This window comes from Lepus europaeus, chromosome 11 (assembly GCF_033115175.1).
Source record: "Lepus europaeus isolate LE1 chromosome 11, mLepTim1.pri, whole genome shotgun sequence".
Taxonomy (NCBI): domain Eukaryota; kingdom Metazoa; phylum Chordata; class Mammalia; order Lagomorpha; family Leporidae; genus Lepus; species Lepus europaeus.
The window spans coordinates 108,815,951-108,838,280 of NC_084837.1; the positions used below are offsets into that span (position 1 = coordinate 108,815,951).

At 54.4% G+C, this 22,330-nt stretch overlaps 1 protein-coding gene across 1 annotated transcript in view; it reads right to left on the reverse strand.

The window, feature by feature from the left end:
* The window catches only part of CEMIP (cell migration inducing hyaluronidase 1), a 148,819-nt gene extending 126,731 nt beyond the window's left edge, over window positions 1–22,088 (reverse strand). The window contains exon 1 of the mRNA XM_062206342.1: window positions 22,005–22,088. The gene's annotated coding sequence lies outside the window, so the exon portion shown is untranslated. The remainder of the gene's footprint in view (window positions 1–22,004) is intronic.
* Between the last annotated feature and the right edge of the window lie 242 nt (window positions 22,089–22,330).

Genomic DNA, 22,330 nt, shown 5'->3' on the forward strand with positions numbered 1-22,330 from the left:
CTGCTTTCTCATCTGGACGGTGCATCCCTAACCTCACAGTGCTGGCGCAGGGCCCGCGACATAATGAGTGCAGCGCCTGGCCACCACCATCATCATCACCTTCACCACCTCAGCCCGGCTCCAGCAAGCATCCCAATGGAATCATTTGCTTCTTAGAAGATTTGGGGGATTTGTTTGTTTTTAATTTAAAAAACACATCCTAAAATTAAACTTCTTGGTGCGGAACCCAGTGCCTAACAGCAGGGGTCAGAAATTCCTGCCACCAGACAAGAGGCCTCACCAGAACCTCACCATGCAGATTTCTAGCCTCCGGAAGTGGTTCACCAGCTACCCAGCGTGGGCTCCAACTGGCTCAGACAGTGGCTCTGATAAAAGAGCCCCGTTCATCACCCCCATTCCTTATGCCACCAAGGACACACCAGAAAACTCGGGCCTGAAAAGTTAAGCTGCTCTTGCAGGTTCACCCAGCAAACCCGTGGCAGGATTTGAACCCAGGGCCTCTGACCCCACAGGCACTGCACTCCCGACCTCTTCCCAGGATGGACACACAAACACGGTGGAACCCTCCTGACACTTGTGCCCAAGCAGCAGAGTTATTCCAGCCCTTTCAAGATGTAGAGAAAAGCAGCCGTATATGACCCAGAAAGTGATGTCACCGTTCTCACCAGCCCACGCCCCATGTCCTTACTTCAAAGTGATGAGACCAGCCAGTAAAGCCGGCACTGGAGCCGTGCCCCTGTCAACATCCGGGTGTGTGGGCAGATCCTCTGGGGGACGCATTGCTGACACTGTGGGTAAGGGCTGGAGCCCCGGCTGGCGGGGCTGCCCACGCCTGGCTAATGGCAGAGGCCTCAGCAAGGCTGGAAGGGCAGAAGGACTTCCTCTGTCCTCTTGCACCTGCCCTGTAGCCATGGGCTTTTAAGGCATGCAGCTGGGATGCCGTGCACGTGTCCCCTCCCACGCCAGGGTCCCCGCTGTCTCGAGCACACTTTCCACCTTGTTACTGCACCCAGAAGACCAGCAGTCAGCACACCCCAAGGAGATGACTGACAAGTGCGATGCCCAGCTGAGATTACGGCAAGCACCAGGCTACGTTGGCAGAATGAGGACCCAAGTAAACCGTGCAATGCGACGCCACCCAAGTGCATCCGTGTGCAATGATACTACCGAGGAAGTCGTTCTACCAAATTCTATGTGGTGGCTTAGTCACAAAGGGCGCCCCTTCCCTCTCTTCCCTCCCTCCTCTCCCCAGACGCTCTCCTTTGCGATGAGACTCTCTGGTTTCTCCCAGCAAAATACAGACTACAGCTCCACCCTTTGAATTGGGCAAAAGGATGCAGCAAGAGGCCGCTGTGCCGTTGAGTCGTGTGTGCAAGCCAGGCCTCGAAACACCATGCACGCTCTTTCTGTCTCTCACAGGACCACACTGGCCTCCTGCGGGGCAAACCCAGGCTCATCTGCTGGCTGGGGAGTGCCACGAGGTCCACCCTCCCAGTGGACAGCTGGGTGACACCCAACACGTGCGTGAGGCCGGCCAAGATCAGCCCGGCTCTGGCTGTCCTGCCGACAAAATGCAGACCCAGGTATAAGCGACACCAGTCAGTCCTGTCTGGATAGCAGAACCAGCCAGGTGACCCACAGAGAGATGACACAGGCTCGTTGTTTGAAGCTGCTGGCTTCGGGGTGCTTTGTCACACCACAATAGCTCACTGATGCATTCCAGAGGGTGAGTTAGGGACCAGTCTCTGGAGGAGGGGACGCTGGGACAGGGTCAGAGAGAAGAAGCAGTAGAACTAGGTGGAGCAAACAGCATGGGCCGGACCATAGCAAGTCCCAGGGTGCTGACTGGGTCAGAACTGGAAGGGAGAAGGTGCCAGTGAGGAAGGGGCGGGCCGGCCACGTGCAGCAGGCTGAGCTGTTCCTCCAGGGGTCCCCCAACCTCCGGGCCAACAGCTTCAGTTGATAACAGCTTTGGGGAAAGGTAGCAGAAGCCACAAACGCCATGTGAAATACTTCAACTGAGACCGGGATGGCGGACACGCTCGTCACCTCGGCCCGTCTGTTTAGAGGGTGGCTTTCCTCTCCAAGTCTGACACAGAGGGTTAGATTGTATGGTTTGTAAAGGCCCCTCTACCTCTCTCTGGTGGACAACCAAGTCAGGATGAGGAAGAAGTCCTCAAGTAAAGGGAAATGCTGGCAGAAGAGACCCCAACTAGGAAAGCCTCCGGCTGGGGAGATGTAGCAAAGCCAGCCCCGTCCCCCATGGCTCACTCCTCCTCTCACTCCACTCCACAAAGTCAGCAGGTGCAGATCCCACAGGAGCCTGGGCTCTCTATCTGGCAGTCCCACCCCCCTCCCAGCTCAAGGCTCTGTCGGGTAGATGGGCTAAGGGGACCCAGAGGGGACCTCGGCCACAGCTTTGATGCAGGCCATCAGCAAACGTGTGAATGAAGTCCTGCCCAAGCAGCAGCTTCATGGGAGAGCGTGCACGTGGCGCTCACAGGTGTGGCTCCCCTCTGGACAGGGCCTTCCCTAGTCTGGGCCACACGCGGGAGTCCCAGGGCATGGCAGACAGGGCCCCCAGAGAAGAGCTACCCCATGCCTCTCCCCAGCCAGCGCCGCACTGGGGCTGCCTGGATCTGGAGCTCACACAGCCCAGCCCTCACTCGGCTTAAACCCTCAGAGCAGAACAGCCAGCAGAGCCGGGGTGGCACATCCAGGCCTGGTCGTCGGCTGAGATGTGATCTCTGAAGCTGGCCGGGCTGGTGCGATCGAATGTCTGGCCTGGTGCCTGCCGCACTGGCCTTATCACCCGCCCATCATCTTCCCCACGGGAAATCGGATGCCACACACCTCTCCTGGCAGCACGGCGGAGTGCAGATCGCTCAAGGACTGGTGCTTGGATAACAGGTGCGTGAACTGAAGGGGACACGGCGTCTCCAGAAGATCAAAGGGCCCATCAGAACATTCTAGAACTGCACACAGATAACAGAAATCGAGGTGCCGGTACCGACAGGGAGCGAGAACAGGACCAATGTGCACAGAGAGCAGGCACAGTGTTAAGGAGCTGAGAATTTGAATGTGGCATGGACAGACAATTCCACAGAGAAACAGAAGTAACTACGCAGCAAACACAGCATGCTCAACATTGCCAATAGTCGGTCAAGAAATATAAACTCAGGGCTGGCGTCCTGGGACAGCTGGGTGAGCTGCCGCCCGAGACACTGGCCTCCCCTTTGAGCACTGGTCTAAGACTCAGCTGCTCCACTTCCAATCCAGCTCCCTGCTAATGTGCCTGGGAAAGCAGTGGTAGATGGCCCAAGTACTTGGATCCCTGCCACCCACCTGGGAGACCTGGAAGAGGCTCCTGGCTCAAACCCAACTGTTGCAGCCATTTGGGAAGTGAACAAGCAGATGGAAGACCTCTCTCTCTCTCTCTCTGTCTCTCCCTTCCTCTCTCTTTGTCTCTCCCCACCCCGCCTCTCTCTCCCTCCCTCTCTCTCTGTATCTCTTCCTCTCAAATAAATAAATAAAAACAAATATATAAAAATTTACATTATCAGTTGTGATCTTTCACCTATTAAATAATTTTAAGGCTTCAATAAAACAAGTAGTAAATGTTGAAAACAGCACTGATATATGCAGTTGGTGACTGTTAATTTGAATAAACCTTTGGAGATTATGTGTCCATATCCACTTAATTCCCCTTCCAGGAGTCTTTTTCATGCAAAGCAACGAAAATGGAGAAATGACAAACCCCAAGTGGCCATTTTTCCTGTACAGGAGTAAAACTTTAGAAAGGACTTTGATTCCTCTTACAGCAATTAAAATGATGATTAAAAAAACATAAAAGGGGTCTAGCATCGTGGTGCCACAGGTAAGCAGCCATGCACAGGGCCAGCATCCCACCTGGGCACGAGTTTGAATCCTAGCTGCTGGGCTTCTGATCCAGGTCCCTGCTCATGCGCCTGGGAAGGCAGCAGAAGATGGCCTGTACACCTGCAGCCTGTGATTCTTTTTTTACAAAAAGAATCATAAGCTTCTCTTGACCATCCCCGTTCCTGGTGATTGCTCTTTTTTTTTTTTCTGAACGCTCTAGACCCCGGCTGTTGAGGTCAGCACCCAGAGGGCACCCCCACTGAATGCATGAATGAATGAACAGACACTTCTTCTCCAGGCAGGGAGGTAACACCGGGGCGACAGTCTGGTATCGCGACCAGCTGTGAAGCCGTCTTCTGCAGCGATGAAGGACCACTGAGCTGCGGGCTTTCTCTCTGCTCGCAGCTCCTGGAACGTCCCAGCTTTCCTGATCTCCCTTGGCCCTTCTCTGATCAACCGGCACATGCTATACTGGATTCTGTGTCACTGTACTCCGGGAGGTTCACATCAAGGATTCATTCCCCCAGCAGTAGCACAGCCTCCCACTGTTCTGCTACCCTGTGCCTTAAATGAGCATGGACCAGATCGCTCGCCTTGGGTCACACGGCTGCAATCCCAGACTGTAAGGTGGAAGCATTAGCGACTCCATGTCAGGTGTAGAGAGACTGGTTAATAAATGTTTGCTGAACCAGTGGTCTAAGGCACTGCAATATCTCATGGTTTTATTGATTTACCTGGCAGAGACCCAGGGCTTTCAAGGCCCTATTATCTTTGTTTCGGTAAACAAGTCAGATGGATGAATGCATTGGTGGCTTAGCGAGCACCTAAGTGGGACCCAGAGCCTTGCCGCCGGCGTCCTGCGATAAGAGCGTTTTAGGCAGGATGCCTTTGGTCTGCTCATTCATTTCCTGGCAGCCTCCTTCCAGGACATCTTGGGTTTCAGGCGCTCCATCAGGGCTCCCCGGGATGAAAAATGGACCCGGGGCGAGCGCACATTAGTGGTGCTGGGTTTCACCACAGTCCTATCCATTTACAAAGCACTCCACAGCCCTGCGTGTCAGCCACAGAGGGACGTTAATCCAGATCTCGGCTTAAAAATCCTCGCTAAGTCCTGTGTAAACACCGCATCTACCGTTTGTTAGTGGAAAAAAAAAAAGTCTCTATGGAAATATTTCTGGCACACACTTCCTGCGTTATCATTGCAGCAACACATAGCACAGTGGATCACAAGCAATTTTGAATTTTAGCCCAGCGAGCGGTAGTAACCACACATTGTGTAGCATTGCAGAGTGATTGGTTTTCAAAGAGCAATGCATAGCCAATGTGGAAGAGATGAGAGACTTCTGGCTTGGTCGTGCCTGGGTCCTGATCAGTCTTGAAACCCAAGACACCTGTACATCCCTGTCTCCCTCACCCTGTGTTCAAGCCGCCATGAAGCTCTGTCCACTGGTGTCTCCCAAACACCACCGGGTCCATCCACACACCCGCCCTGTGTTCAAGCCGCCATGCAGCTCTGTCCACCGGTGTCTCCCAAACACTGCCAGGTCCATCCACACACCCCCTTCTCCTTCGTCACTGCTACCACCTCTATGATGGACCCTGTGGCCCAGCACCGTAGCCTGCTCTGCCCAGGCTGGCTCACCTCGCCACTACCCTCTCTGTCACCACCCTCTGGTGGCTTCTAAGAGAGGCCACAGAGATCCTTAGGGAACAAAATATCAGGAAACATAGCTCCCCTGCTTAAAACCACATCACCACCTCCCACTGCTCTCAGGTGAAGTTCACGGCCTTGAATGCCGCTGACCCATGCTGCCCGGGCTCAGCTCTGCCCACCTCACCCCTGCCTTGCACTGCAGCCTTGCCTTGCCTCTGGCTGCCCGGCCTGCTCCCAGCAGCCCAGCCCCTCGGGCCTCTCCACACCCTCACTGCCTGGAAGGTTCTTCCCCCCTCCTCCTTACTCTCTCTCTCTAGGCTCTGCCTGACTGTCGCTTGCTGAAGGAGGCTTTCCTTCCCCCGACTCTCACCTCTACCTGCAACCAGCCCAGATGCCCTCGTGCCTTTCTCTCCTTGTTACTTTGCTTCACGTCACCAACAGAGTTTGAAATTCCATACATGGGGGGTCGGCGCTGTGGCGCAGCGGGTTAAAGCCCTGGCCTGAAGTGCCGGCATCCCATATAGGTGCCGGTTCTAGTCCTGGCTGCTCCTCTTCTGATCCAGCTCTCTGCTATGGCCTGGGAAAGCAGCAGAAGATGGCCCAAGTCCTTGGGCCCCTGCACCCGCATGGGAGACCTGGAAGAAGCTCCTGGCTCCTGGCTTCAGATCAGCGCAGCTCCAACCATCGCGGCTATCTAGGGAGTGAACCAGCGGATGGAAGACCTCTCTCTCTGTCTCTACCTCTCTCTGTAACTCTGTCTTTCAAATAAATAAACAAATCTTAAAATAAAAAAAATTCCATATGCATGTGGGTCAATGTCCTCCTCTCTAGAGCTGTGCTGCCCACGGGTGACATGAGCCACCAGTGGCTCCTAAGCCCTGGGCATGTGGCTACTCTGAACTGCAATGTGTGGTACATGAGAGACACACACCAATCCAGAAGACTTGGTATGAAAACAAAGATAGATCCTCCCACACCTTTTATATGCACTGCCTGTTGGTGTGACAATATTTTTGATGGATTAGGTTAAAATCAAATGCATTATTAAAATTCACTTCACTCACTTCCTTGTACTTTGTTTTAATAGGGCTGCTCTAAATCTCAGAGCTCCAGCAGTGGCTCCCATGGGACATCTGTTGGATGGGGTGGCTCCACACTGGGATCTCTGTGAAGCCATTTTTTCCACTGCTGTTTCCTCCAGAGCCTCCCACAGCTTCTAGAATACGAGCCGACTTCACCAAGTTGCTCAGGGAGTGAGCAAATGAGTGCAGAAGACAAGCAAGCAAAAGACAACATTTTGGTTCAAGAGGTAGTCACACGGACGGGGCCGTGGGGTAAGTGTCCCTATCTGAAATACTTGGGACCACAGGGCTTCAGATTTTGGGAGATTGAGAATCCCAAATCCTAACATCTAAAATGCTCCAAAAATCCGAAACTTTCCATGTGTCCCATCGCCGTTCCGAAGGGCTAAGACTGGAACATTTCGGACCCTGGGTTTCAGATTGGGGATTCTCAACACGTGCTACGAATCTTCAACCTTCCTCTTATTGCGAGTGAGATGCTAAGAGAGAGAAGTTTCGGATGAGGAATGTTTGAAACAACAAGCCGCAGCCCCCTCTGGAGCCAGGCAGGGCTTCTTGGCTTCTGTGGCCAAGCCAGAGCAAAGTCACAGCAGAAAAGCAAAACAAAGCACCCAAGAGACTGTGACTGCAGGTTGTCCACTGTGCAAATCCCCAAGCCAGGAATGCGCTTGGCAACCTTTCAGCCAAAAGTCAAATGTAAAGATGATAAAACTAACTTGAGAAGAGGATTCTGCACAAGCTCATGGGTAACAAGCATTCATAAAACTGCCATTAACACCCATTAAGAGGCAGGGATGACCAACTACACGTGGCCTTTGTTTGCCGTTCTATTCCAGTAATCAATGTTTAGCCTCGAGTTTTCCTACCGTAGGTCCCACAGCACACAGGCCTCACAAGGGCCTCTGTCCAAGCAGAAGGGAGTTGCAGAGACAAGTGTGTTTGGCCACGTGCTGTGAACTGCACTGCCCTTCCTGGACGTTCATGGCACATCCTGAAGCCAACTTCGCTGAACCCACTCTGCCCCAAACAGGAAGTGCCCGAGAGAGTCGTGCTCCTGAGAAACACAACTTGGCAAATGCTTAGTCTTCAGAACCACAGCCAGCGAGGACCAGTTCTGATCTTGTGGGAAATCCAACCAGCTGGGCCATCCAGGCTTCCACAGCTCCCTGGTAACGGCTGCCTGCCACTTCGGGTAAGAGACAAACACCCTCTGTAGAAGCCTCACGATGGCTGTCGATAGTATGCATAGTTATCCACGACACAGGTGGATGAGAAACTGTGGCTACGTCAGCCCAGGACCCCCCAACCAGTTTCCTGCCTCCCAGTGTCTCCCGGTTGCAGAGAGCAGAGGAGGGACAGGCTTCTGAGTGACAGTGAGGCCAGGTCACACAGCCGCGCTGGGCCAGGAGTGTGTCCCCTTCAGACTCCAGATGCACCTGCTGCTGCCCACACAGCTCTCCAAAACCACAGCTCACACACTTGCCCACTCAGCATAGCACTGAGCCAAAGCCTACAGACTGCAGCCTATTTGTTTTCTGCACGTTTTCAACTGTATTTTTTGTTGAAAGAAAGAAAGAAAGAAAGAAAGAAAGAAAGGAAAGAAAGAAAGAAAGAAAGAAAGAAAGAAAGAAAGAAAGAAAGAAAGAAAGAAAGAAAGAAAGAAGAAAGAAAGAAATCCAACTCATTCTCTGTTCTACTTCCTACTACAGCCCTGAGGTTCAGCACTGTGGCTCAAGGTTCTAGAGCAGGAATGGGGAGTGTGCAGCCTGTATAAAGCCTGCAAAATTGTTTGGTCAAGGCAACCACAGGCAATACTTGGAATTCGGTGAGTCTGCAGCAGGCTAAGTTTTAATCTGATAATTTTGTAGAGCCTGCAAATGATGTTCTGAAAATCCACATGGCCGTTGAAAGAAAAAAAGATTCTGGTTAGAGTGAGAGGCTGGACCTGGAAGCCCAGCCATGCCATTTGTTAGCTGTGTGGCCTTGAGGGAGGTACACAGGTGGACCTGTTCCTGAGCTCACAGAGGCGTGAGCTCAGCACACCCCCCACCAAGGGGCCCCCTCTTCATGGGACCTGTCTCATAGGGCCGTTCACATGGTATCCCTAGGATCAGCTACTGCCCACTATTTGACAAAGGCTGAAAGGTGGAAACCTCCCCCAAGAAGTCACCACAGTGCCACATCTGTGTCTGGTGCCTGCCACTCCAACCCTGCCTGCTGACGGGTGGAACAGAGAAGGCATTTTGTGTAGCTAGCGCAGACCAGCTCACAGCTCTAAGAAGTCAGCCAAGTATCCATTTCAGGGGATGGCTAAGTGATGGTGACACAGAGAAGCCACACCCTGGAGGGGGCAGACATAACCAGGGGTGCTGAGCTCCAGAGCTGCCTGCCCGGTTCCTTAACACTGGGGCTAACAGCCCAGAGCCCACAGAAAACACAAGCTACAGAGCCTCCAAGCTGCCGGGGAAGGAGTATGGAGAACATCTTTGCTGGCACTCACCAAAACCCGGCAGAGCCCATCCTGAAACACTTCCTGTTCCCCTCCGTTTGTCCCCTTGCTAGAACCACCTTGCGACACTGGCGATCGGGACTTCATGTGTTTCCACTGGGTGATACGCTGGGCACCCTTGGATTCGCCTTATGACCAAATACAATCAGGCAGGCAGAGGGAGACACTAAGAGGTCATTTGTGGGTGGTTTTGGTTTGCTGGAATCACCTGATTGCCTAATTGCAGGGAAGAGACGAAGGCCACGGAGGTCACCCCAGGGCCTCGGCAGGACAGTCGGCATTCAGGGAGAGCCCCTCCCCCCATCCCAGGGAAGCTTTGCTAAGCTCAGACCAGAGCCTGCACCCTTCATGGTGCCTGCTCCCTCCTTTCCCGCGGTGAGTCTCACATTCTGTCCCTTCCCCCTACTCTCCTCTGTACCTGCTGTAGGTTGGCCAAACGAGACAGGATTATTGCTCACAAATTTAGGGAGAGCCAGTTTACAAAACAGTGAGCTCAGGGGCCCCTGACCCCAGCCCCGAGACTGGGTATAGGACACAGAGATGCTTCTTCCTCCTGATGGGCTTCTGGGGCCCAGAAACCTCCTGCGGGGTTCAGAGCTCTACCTACCAAGAGGACGGAGCTCCTGTGGGCAGTGCCCAGGCCACAGGATCTGGAAGCTTCCAATTTAGTGTTCTTCCTGTTGACCACTGCACCTGACTGCCCTGGTACCAATAACTCACTTCAGAAGTGGACACTGTGTGGCCAAGTGGGTTAAGTCACCACTTGGATGCTCACATCCTATACCAGAGTGACTGGTTTGAGTTCAGGTTACTCTGCCTTTCCAAGCCAGCTCCCTGCTAATGCTTGCTAGGAGGCAAGATGATGGCTCAAGGATGTGGGCTGCTGCCACCCATGTGAGAGACCTGAGTGGAGTTCCAGGCTCCTGGCCAGGTTCCTGACCCAGCTCTGGTTGTTGCAGGCATTTGGGGGAGTGAGCCAGCAGATGGGAGATTCTCTCTGTCTCTCTCTCTCTCTCGGCCTTTCAAGTAGAGGAACGTAAATTAAATAAATATTTAAAATTATCCACTCCAGGCAGTGTGGGTTCCCTTATTCCCCCAGCAGTTGTTGGAATGAGAGCTGCACTTCTACAATGCACTTGCTGCTGACCGCACCCACTGAGAGGGAGGGACACAAGCCCAGCGGCAGCCACCTGCCCCCAGGAGCCGCCAGCCTGGTTCTGCTCACATACGGCCCCTGCCGGAGCCACACAGGTTAAAATGCAGAGGCCCTGGCTCCACCCGAGGGCCATCCATCCCCACCAGCCCCACCCTGGTGTTCCAGGAATCTCCTAGCACGTCCCCAGATATCCATTTTCTAGATGTTCTGCACTTGGCTCAGGCTCTGCCCTCCTTCCCAGCCCTCTCTTCTTGGTCCTGCCAGTTGTCCTTCTCTTGAGGCCTGACCAAATCTCACTTCCTCCATGACACCCGGCTCCCTCCCCGGCAGGGTCGCTCACTCCCTCTGTAGAAGGGGGTGTTGCTTGCGCACACTGCACGGACTGGAGGCAGTTGACCGTCTGTCTGTCTGTCTGCCTATCTTCTCAAGTAAACGGTGAGCTTCTCCATTAGGGGTGGGGGCGGTCAACAGAGTCATCGCTAATCGCAGGTGTCTACCGAGAATCCACAAGTCAACAGTGAGTGCATTTGGGTCGCATCGCATCTCTCTGTGAATCCACTGTGCCTCGCTCAGTGTTGTCAGGAAGATAACACGAGGCAATGCCGGTAAAGTTCTTTGCATGAGTCTGCATCTGGTAAGTGCTTAATACAATTAGATATTAATAATAATAATGATGATGATGGGACCAGCCTTGGGCTACAGGATCACAGACCTCTTGGAAGCCGACCAGCAGGCTGAGGTTTCGTGCTGTTCTCTGAGCACATATGCAGGAGGTACCCTCGCATTTCCTCCATGGAGAAACGTACCCACTTGGAGTGCTGGGGCTCATTCATTTGTATATGTAATAAAGATTTCAGAACCTACCACGTCCAGCCCTTTGGAACACGAAATAGCCTCTGCCTCTGAGCCACGTAGGGGTCCTGGCCCCGGATGAAGCCAAGGGCTCTCTGTTGTCCTGGGAAGTGAGAGAGACGCACGCTGTCTCCACACCGAGTGAAGCCACAGCCTCCTGCTCCATGATCCGCAGAATGGCCACAAAAGGGCCCTGTAGGGACTGGACATGCCAACCATTCAAGTTGTACTTCCCCTCCCTGCTCTGTGCTCTTGACCTAGATAGCCAGGTCCCCACACAGCCCCAGCACAGCACAAGCTCAAGTTCTTGCTTATGCAGCCAGATTCAAATCAAAGCATCATATTTTTTTTTGTATGTCAGAAATACCTTCTTATCCAAAGTAACTGTATATGGGGCTGGTTGAAGGAAAAATGAATTCACTACAGGGTCATTCTCAGAAAATTCCAGAGTGTGTATGTGTTACCCTCTGTAACGAGATGACCCACTAATTTTAAAATGTAAAACAGATTTAGGCTGTCTCAGCCACCTGGAAGAGTCATGCAGCTACACAACCCACAATTATGTGGTCGGAGGCATCTCCAAGTCTCTTCAGAGACGCGAACCAAAGAGACGCCACTGACTCCCAGAGCCCGAAGCCCACCACTGCCTTCTCTTTCATTACCAGGGCCTGAACTGAGAAATCTGGTGAGCTCGGTGTCTTCAGAGGTCAGACACCTTGATGCATTGGCCAGCAGGATCTGCAAAACCCCCCAGCGTGAGGCACCACAACTCCCTCCCTCGGCAAGCAGGGCAGAGGGGAGAGGGCGACCCCAGATGACAAGTCTGGAGGGGATTCATGCTTCTCTCTTCACCACTGCCCCAAATAGTCTCACACCCCAAATGCAAATCAGCAGAAATTAGGGGTGCCTGCACACCCCCAAAACACTGTGTACCCCATCGGATCTCTGCCTACAAGGCCAGGCAGACTCCAAAGACAAGGACCCTGACCTTCCAGCCAGAATGAGCCCTGGAGGAGGTGTTAACCTCGGGTGGGATGAGGGTGGGACAGGTAAGGCTCTCACCTTGGGAGCAAAATTGAAAGGACTTCAAAGAACCCACTCGGGGCCGGCACCATGGCTCACTTGTTTAATCCTCCGCCTGTGGCACCTGCATCCCATATGGGCACTGGGTTCTAGTCCCGGCTGCTCCTCTTCCAGTCCAGCTCTCTGCTGTGGCCCGGGAGGGCAGTGGAGGATGGCCCAAGTGCTTGGGCCCCTGCACCCACATGGGAGACCAGGAAGAAGCACCTGGCTCCTGGCTTCGGATTGGTGTGGCGGCCATTTGGGGGGTGAACCAACAGAAGGAAGACCTTTCTTTCTGTCTCTCTCTCTCTCACTGTCTAACTCTATCTGTCAAACAAATAAATTTTAAAAAAGTACCCACTCAACACTACAGAGAATATTCTAATGCAACATTTTCAAAGATCAAACTCCATGCAGGAAAGTCCACAATGAGCCAGTTATCCGAATTCAACATAGAGGTGAGCATCTGGCCTAGCAGCGAAGTCCCTGGCTAGGACGCCCACCTGCCACCCAGTGCCGGCTCCGGCTCCCTACTCCAGCTGCCTGCTACTGCAGCCCCCGGGAGGCAGCAGTGGTTGGATTCCTGCCACTGATGTAGAAAACCCAGATTGAGTTCCTGGCTTCAGTCCCCTGGCTGTTGTAGGCATCTGGGGAGTGAGTCAGCACATACAACTCCATCTAGCCATCTATCATCTATTTGTATCTGTGTCTCTATCTAAAATAAATTTTTTAAAATTCTACATAAAGACAAGGTCAGCACGGCTGATTTTTCCTTTGCCTGCAGCCTCTACATTTCCTTGTATCTAATAAGAGGCTGCAGAGCCACTGGGCCCCGAGCCTGCGGCTCAGCTGTGAGCAGCCGTTGGAGGCGGAGGGAAAGGCGTGAACTCACTCACTGCTTAGCAATGTTGGGGAAAAACAACCTTTTGCTGAGTAACATGGAAATGGATCTGAAACATATGGATTAAATTCCTCTGAAAACAAACACGGTTTTTAAAGGGAAGGAAAGGAAAAGTACTTAGTCTCTGTGTTTGAGGTTTTCCTGAACACAAGCCTTGGAAAATAAGCACAAGAGTGAATTCCTTCGGCGTGTCATGAGCCACGGGTTACTTGAAAATACATATATGACTGTTTCCCCCCAACCTGCACTGCTTTTGGGGCCCATCTCTACTGTTCTTTATGGGAAGGAGAACGGGACCCAGCCGCCAGCACGCTCAGAATCTCAGCACGGAATAGGAGGCTTCATGGAAAATGGAATCACAAGACGGGTTGGTTTGGGTGCAAGAACCTTTTGAATTCCATGCCAATGAGGGGTCTCCAAAATGCCCATGGAGGGGCTGGCATCGTGCAACATCAGTTGAAGCCACAACTTGTGACGCCCACATCCCAAATCAGAGTGGCAGCTTGAGTTCTGGCTGCTCCACTCCTGGTCCAGCTCCTTGCTAATGTGCCTGTGTAGGTAGCAGAAAGTGGCCCCCAAATCCTTGAGTCCCTACAGCCAATGTAGGACACCAGGATGGAGTTCTGGGCTCCAGGCTTTGGCCTGGCTCAGATCTGGCTGTTGGAGCCATTTGGGGGAGTGAACCAGAGAATGGAAGATGTGTGTGTGTGTGTGTGTTAGAGAGAGAGAGAGAGAGAGGAAGAGAGAGAGAGAGAGAGAGAGAGAGAGAGAGACTCTGCCTTTCAAATAAATAAATAAATCTTAAGTGTGGATTTCAACGTTCTTTTTTGCACCAAGGTAAACCTATCTTATACTTCCATCTTTCTATGAACTTTTTGATGACCCTCATGGGTGCCCCACCACACGGCACAGACAAGAGTCCTCTAGAGAAAGCAGGCCAGGGCAGCCATGGACCAGGAGCCAGACAGAAGCCCGAGGGCACCACGGGTCCCACCTCTCTAGCTTTGGACATGTTCTCATGTCCCCTTGCAGACAACCCTGCTCCCTCCACTCGGGAGGAGGAGAGGGGGAGGCCCACAGTGTAGCACACCCCAGGAAGGAGCCCTGCACCCATGCTACCAGCTCAGCTTCTCTGCCAGGCAGCCCTAGAGGGTGGGGAATGTCCAGCTCTGGGCCATAGAAGGCCACAAAATCATTGACCTGGCCCTGCCAAGACAATTGCAGGTGGGGCTCAAAACTCAGTCCATGTACAGCAAGCTAACTTATAAGCTGAGAATTTTGTCTACTTGCAAATGATGTCACAAATATCCCAATGGCCTTTGGCAGAAAAAAAATGGTTTGCCACCCCTGCCTCAGACAGTTCCAGGGGTCAGTGTCTGTAGTCACTTGCAGTAAGAGGCCAGGCCACTGAGGAGCCACCCTAAGTCTAGCCCTGGGCAAAGACCCAGGCAGCAGGGAGAGGCAGAGTGCCATGCCGTGGGCGTTGGTCTCGGTTCTGGGTGCTCCCGCTGCTTAGGCCATGTGGGCTGATACAAAGGGCTCTGGGTGGGAGGCCAGGTGCCCTTAAGGGTGAAGCTTATGGCTACCCCCAAGCCCACCAGCCTTCCCCAGCACTGCCTAGGGACACAGCGGGTGCCCAGCCAAAGTTGCCAGGGGGTCTCCCCTCCCTGAAGGGGCATCCCCTGTGCCCAGCAGAGCTCATCCAAAGGGGAGGCGTTTGTTAAACTCTCCGGACTGCACAAGCGTTGCTTTCATCATCTTCACCAATTCACCTGCTCATGGCTGCAGGGCCCGGGGGTGGGGAGGACCTTCAGATCCTCTCTCAGCACTGGACCCACCCTTCAGCTCCATCCAAGCTTGGGTGCTGTCCCACCCCAGAATCAGTTCCCTCCTTGAGAAGAGCTTTGTAAGAGGCATGCAGAAGCCCCAGCTGTGGGCTAGAGCCTTCCCCTCACCCTGGGCCCCACAGGGAGCTCGTCCATCCTTAGCCTTCTGCTCCCCTCCCTGCCCGCCGCCTTGTTTCCAACTCCACCGCCCCGAACACCTCGCATTCCAATCAGGCTCCTCCACAAGCACACAGAGGGGAGCAGACCCCTGCATAGAACTGGTCGAGTTTTACATCCTGCAGTTAAACCACTGTTCCCCCCTTTCCGGCTTTTCTAGAACCCAAAGAATCCTGGTGGTTGGGGGCTTGAGCCCGACATCAACAAGGCTGGAAACCAAAAATTCCATTCTGACAATGAGCTCACTGCTCAGGCTGTCTCCTCCTGGTTCAGCTACCACTTGGGATCTCCAGGCCAGCACCTGCCATGTCACCTTTCCTACTGCGGGGTCTACACCTCTGCTATTTGTTAGATGATCACACACAGGGTCATAAATTCTGGTTGTATTTTGTTCAAAACTCTTGACCCTAAACAGCAGCAAGGCATCAGAATAGCAAAAAGCTGTAGCAAGCGAGGCTACGATAAAACTAAGAAAACACCATTAACAGGACTGCCAGCCACCAAATGAAATGAGGCAGGACAAAGGGCCAGACTGAAGTCCTAGGAAGCCAGGTAGCTCCTCAGAACCCCTTGAGGGGGCTTCAGGACAACAGCCAGCCTCTGGCTCCACCGTGGCCACTTTTTATCCACTTTATAAATTAGATTAATTAGGGTTTCACTGGGAAAAAACTCACCGTATGTGCAAACTAACTTTTACAGCACTGGTCCCGGAGACTAAAGGCCCTCAGAGACCCTGGTTGCTCTGAAGGACCCTCTCTTCTGCCTGGGATAGCACAAGGTCTGGCCAGGTAAGGGAGCTGACACACCTGAGGCAGGTCAGAAGCACCGTGCACCTGAGCGCTTGCAGGAAGTGACGGCGCTGGGCCCCGTCTAAGCTTCTGTGCCCTCTCTCCCTGGGCAGACTGCGTTTCCTCCATGACTCGGCTAGTGTCTCGCCGGTAGCTAATTCGGGACCTGCCACACGGAAGGTGATGGGGAGCCTGTACTGTGCTTGTTACCGCTCCCAGTCAAGGCCGTGGAGACGCAGAACAACTGCACGCCTGCATCTCATGTTTGTGACGAGCGGTTCATGCGCTCAGGAATGCCACTGGCGGGTGGGGGGTAGGGGTTGAACAAGATAATTGAGCTTTAAACTTCATTTTCAGGTTCCAAAAAAAAAAAAGTTGTGATCCTTTGAGTGAAGGAAGTTGTTTAAATGTAAACACGCATTCTGGGAGTCTGGAAGGAGAGTTAGACGAAATTCCCCAAGTGATCTCTTAATACCTCCAAAATTACACTCAAATGCCCCTGCCGGGCAAAGACAAATGGCCATTTACACGATGCTCTTGTACTTAAAAGTACTTCGGTCCAGGGATCTCTGGGAAATTTATGGTGACTGCGAGAAGGGGGGAACTCAAAGGGGCTGAAGATATTTAGTCTCGTTGATAAGAGGGCTTAGGAGCGACAATAATTATCCCCAAGAATTTGAAGGGTCAATACAAGGCCATTCAGGAGGGCACAGGCCAGCTGGGTTCCGTCTACCAGGACAAAGGACAAGGACTGAGTTTGCACCAAGAAAGAGTTAAGAGTCAGTGTCACAGAGAATCATGGGCCCCGTGACTGGAAGGAGGCGGATGGACCATCCCTGGGGGATTTTGAGATGCATAGCCACTCAGGCCCCACCCTCCCACCCCAGGGACTCATTTGCATATTCACCTTGAAGAAACAAGGGTCCGGCCTCACCACTTCCTTTTACAAAGACACAGAGGATGGCTGAAGCCGGGGAAGCTGCCCCACCTGTGGCAATCGGCCCAGGGAGGGTGCAGAACGCGATGGCCATCAGAGGTTCCTAGGTCCCCAGTGGTTCCTATCTTTCCTGACCAGCAAAGTCACCCCACAGGATGCCTGTGTCCTGTCCCCCAAGGTCACTGCCCCGTCCTCAGCGCTGCAGGCTGGGTCCATGCCTCACAGTCAGGAGGATTCAGGCCACCAGCATGAGCCTCTCACTCTAGCAAGAGCCAAACCGTGCAGCCCTCCTGCCCCATGGGAGATCACGAAACGGGAGAGGCAGCTGTCTGGGTGGATACCAGCCTCTTAGAGGTGCCTCCCCTGTAACAGAAAACACCTGGAGCCCAAGCTCTTCTCCTGACAGCTAAGAGAAAGAAATGCAGGTGTCTGCTCAAAGCACGCTAAACCCAAGTTGCAAAAAAAGTTCATGGAAATTAAGTAAGTACTAGGTGAAAAGCTGCACAGCTTTCAAAAAATGTTGCATCAAAATAAAATAATCTTTTCATTCCCTTGCCCCACACATGTTCTGAAGTCGTCTCCTTGTATCTCAACCAACACTGTGGCTGGTTGCCTTTGCAGAAGATATAACATCTCAGTGACTTGCCCAACGCAGGGACCACAGGGCTGGAGAGAGCCATGGGGATGGCCTGCTGGTCTGAGCTCCTCGGGGTTCACTCATCAACAAGGGTGGGAAGGGAGGGATGGGTTCGGTTTCCCAGAGCCAAGCCAAGCCTAGAAACCACCCCTGGGAGAGAACAGGCAGGGTGGCAGCTGCGCTCCCTCTGGGTGGGCGCATGGAGGGAACCGGGCAGCAAATGCATACAGGATGAACTTCCTCTGCAGGCAGCCTCCCTTCTGAAGAAGGAAGCGAGATCCAAAGCTGACACCGGGGTGGAAGGAAGACAAAGAATCTAGGAGAGGCCAGGATGTCCCCTGAAGGGAATCCCTGGAGCCAAAAAGTACAGACATTCCTGAAGTCGTGATGGTAGTCAACATCCTACCCAAATCTGCAAAGTTCCCCAGTTCTTCTCTTTTTTGGGAAAGGAGGCACAGGCCCTGCTGGCAAAACAGCAAAAAAGACCAGGGGACTGAGACATCAGCCCTGCCTGTCCCTCTGCCACCCTGACCAGACACGGCGGAGCAAGAACTGGGATCCTCTCCTAGTCGCTCTTCAAAGGCAAGAGACACTGGCTCCGCACAGCCATAGGAAAGCGTCTGCACAGCCCAGAGAGGGGATCTGGTGGGCAGTCCCCAATCCTAGCATCGCTCCCTGTTGGAACCCAACCTGCATGCTTGCGTTTCTCCTTTGAGATAACTCCAAATCCATCTTCAGCCACTCCTCCAATACTACAGAAGGTCCCAGGAGGGGGTTAGAAGCAGCAGGTGCTAAGGAGAGCTGGGGTTCACCTCTGCCGTCTGGCTGGCCTTTCTCACTCAATGCCAACCTGGCCATTGGCTCTGTCTATCCCGTAATATTGCTGCAATGGACAGAACTGACGACAATCTCCTTTCTCCTGCTTCTGACAGTTCTTCCCCTCGGTGGCCCTGCACCCCGAGAAGGTTGTGTAGCTCAACAGAGTTCTTACCGGAAAGCCATGGGTGGGCTGGGAACCGGAGTCTTCATGGGAGCCCACGGAAGACAGCCAGGACTGCAGGGCTGCCCAGGACCTCTGTCTGCTTGCTCTTTTCGTGTCCCCAGTAGAAGGTCACAGAAGGGCTCCAGTCTCTGCCGGCTGTGTCTTTAGTGCCAGTCCTTTCAGGCATAGGGAGCCCAGGTCCCTTCTTATCTATTCAGGGGAGAAAAGAAGGAAAAATCTAGGAACACCAGGAATGTGCAACTGGTAGGAATGCAAACCTGCACATATGTGTCCATCTACACTCACTCACACACTTTTGGGGAAAAGAAATCTGAGAGTGGGCTCTGGTCTCACACTGGGGTGCCCATAGGAGTGCCTGGGTCCCATGCTCAGCTTTGCTCCCAACTCCACCTCCCTAGTGCTGCAGACCTGGGAGGCAGCAGTCACAGCTCAAGCAGCTGGGAGGGAGACCAGCATTGAGTTTCCAGCTCCCAGCTTCGGTTCCAGCCAGGAGCCATTGCTGGCATTTGGGGGAGCAGTGAGCCAGCAGATAGGACCTAGCAAGCCAGCTAGCTCCGAAATTTTCAACATACATTTTAAAATCTAACTGGAAGGTTGAGAACGTTATGACTCCATTATCCAGACGTCCACACGGGTCAGGTACGTAATAGTGATTCCTACCAGACGGGACTCCCAAGAGCTGGTGAAAGACCTCCAAGTGCATTTGCGAGCAGGCATCTTGGTGAGGGCCTCACACCCACGCAAGACTGAGATGTGAAGGAACCTGGACCGGGCTCTCTGCCGGATAGCCAAGCCTCCCTCTGCAGGATAGCCAAGCCTCCCTCCATCCTGCAGTAACCCGGGAACGGGACCTTGGAGGACACCATCAGTGCCCGGAGTGCTCCCCCGGCCCCACCCCAGTGACAGCAAAGCCCCTTAGCAGACACTGCACACTTGTGGGAGAAGGATCAGGAAGAACTGATGGTCTGCACTGACGGCTGGGGTCAGATCTTGAAAATGACTTACTGGTATTTTTTCCTGCAAGTCAGACTGGGGAGAAAGACAGCTGCCCAACTTGTCTCCCATAAGCATTCCTCCGTTTATCTTTAAATAAGAACTCTCTTAGCACTGTGTCGACTTCAGCACTTTCATCACTTCCGTCACCAAGTTCTCGAATGTGCGAGGTGAAGACGGGACCCCCTGTCAAACAGTTCCTAGGTTAGAAGCCAGGGCAGAGGGCTGAACACAGCTCAAGAAAATCGCAAAGCTGTCTTTGAAACACAGGTACAATCAATACCATTTCAAGACATTTCTCTATTCTCAAAACTTGATCAAATGCTTTCTACTGTGCAACGAATTCTTATAGGAGCCCTGCAGGGTAAATTGAGTCATCCCCAGTTTATAGATGCAGAGAGAGCACAAAGAATTTAGGTGACTTTCCCAAAGTCACAGATGCACTTCCAAACAAGCAAACAAAAAAGAAAAAAAAAGTACTTAATTGTTTTTACCCTGCATCAGTCATGGACAAATCTTCCAGGTTTCATGTAAACTAAAAGGAGACACACTATTTTGTAATCTGGGGGCACAAATTAACCCCTACAGGTTTTTTTTTTTTTTGACAGGCAGAGTGGACAGTGAGAGAGAGAGAGAGAAAGGTCTTCCTTTACCACTGGTTCACCCTCCAATGGCCGCCGCGGCCGGCGCACCGCGCCGATCCGAAGGCAGGAGCTGGGTGCTTCTCCTGGTCTCCCATGCAGGGTGCAGGGCCCAAGCACTTGGGCCATCCTCCACTGCACTCCCGGGCCACAGCAGAGAGCTAGGCTGGAAGAGGGGCAACCGGGACAGAATCCGGTGCCCCGACCAGGACTAGAACCCGGTGTGCCGGCGCTGCAAGGCGGAGGATTAGCCTAGTGAGTCGCGGCGCCGGCCCACCCCTACAGGTTTTCCTACTCTGTTTCCAAATAACCAACTTGAAAACTCATGTTCTTGGCTGGACACGAGTATTTGGAAGCTGCTTGGAGACTGGTGTGCGCTTTGAAGAAGAGAATGAGGATTGGACAACAGCAGAGGCGCGTTTGCAAAGGTATCTAAACACATTCTCCATCAACTTCCCGCGATTACCCGTGCAACTAAGCATAGTCTGCAAAGACCCTGTTTACTGCATGATTTCATACATTGGAACACACGACTCCATGCCCTACACAGAAAGCAGGTGCAGGGGTAGCACATTCACAGCGCCCCGAAGGCTCCCGTGGGGGTCACAGGGACCACAGGGAAGCCCCCAGCGGTCCCCGAGAGCCAGCGGCAGGCTCAGCTAACACCCAGTCACCAGCCACGGCCTCCTGCAAGTTGCTGCCTCCTGGGTGCTCCGTGTGATCCGGGAACGGAACGCCAATGGCCCCCACGGGCCATCAACCCCTTTGCTCCTTCCAACGCGCCCAGCGCCCCGGACCTGGGGGGAAAGCGAGTGGCTTCGCGGAGACCCAGGGCCACAGACCCCGAGAGGAGGAAGCGGCTGGGAGCTGTCCATGGTGGCGCCGCGCCTGGGCACACAGAGCCACGGGCTCCCCGCCCTCGGGCGCGCCCTGGATCGCTCTCCAGACCGCGGGAAGGGCCATCGCCGGGATGGGGCTGCAGCCAGGCACTGGCTCTCACATCAAAAGGTTCGTTTTAAAAGGGAGTTCTCACCTGTGGGCAGCGCTGGCTGCTCGGAGCCGGACTCCGGACCTCAGACGCGGCTGCTGGCGGCGCGCCTGGGACGGCGGTGGTGTGGTAGCCTCCGGGAACCGCTGCGCCTCTGCTGCCGGGACCCCGGGCGCACCGCGCTCCTTTCCACGGGCGCTCGCATCTCCAGGACCCACTGCAGAACGTCACTGGCCCTCGCTGCCGGGGCGGCGAGCTGGAGACCTGGAGACCTGGCCGCAGCGGGAGCCTGCGCCCTGCCGGGACCCCGCCTTTCTCCTCGGCCTAATAAGAGTCTTCCTGGAGCCGATGTCCCCTCGTCAGCCGTGCCAGGTTTGAGATCTCAGTCTAAACACCAGGCAGTTGCTCTCGCCCGGCCCCGAGTCCTCGCGTCCCGGGAGGCAGCGGGCGGCGGAGGCGACCCGGAGCGCAGAGCGCGCGGAGCAGCGGCCGCAGGACCTGTTGCTGGGCGCACGCCCAGGAGCGCGCGGGGATCGCCGGCTCCGGGTCTGCCCGGCTCTCTCCGGTCCCTGCTGGCCCTTGGGGTCCATTGCATCCCAAGCGCAAGCTCCCCGTGCAGTCCAGAGAGGGAACCACTTGGGGACAGCGGCGAGTTGCCTCCTGCTGGCTCTGCCCCCACCCCGCGCCCCTAGGCACCTGCCGCTTGTCAAGGATCGCAAGAGCTCCGAAAAACCCCTCAGACACGGAGACAGGGGGCGTGTGGCCATCAGCTGACGTGTGTGGACCGACCGGCAGACCCAGACGGACAGACGGGACCACAGAGCGCAGGTGCCCCCTCGGGGGCTCAGGGCGCATCGCGTCTGTCCCCCGGGGAAGGCGCGGGACCCCGGTTCTTCCCTCCCCTCCGCAGCCCGCTTACCTTAGGCTAGGTGGCTGAGACCGCGCCACGTCTGGCCGGCCCGGAGCGCAGAAAGCTGGGCGCCCGCCGCGCGGCGCCGCGGGCTCCAGGGGCGAGGGCACGCACGCCGGGGTGGTGCTCGGAGGACTGGAAGTCGGGGCTCTGGCCTCGGCCGCGCTCCGCCGCGTGGGCTCCGGGCTCTCGGCCGCTGTCACCTCCGCTCGCCGGCGGCTGCGCTCACCCCGGCTCCCGCCGACCGCACCGCGCGCGCGCTCCGTGGCCTCCAGCCCGAGCGGCAGCCGCTTTTATAGGCGCGGCCGCCGGCTGGCTCCTCCTCCCGCCGAGCC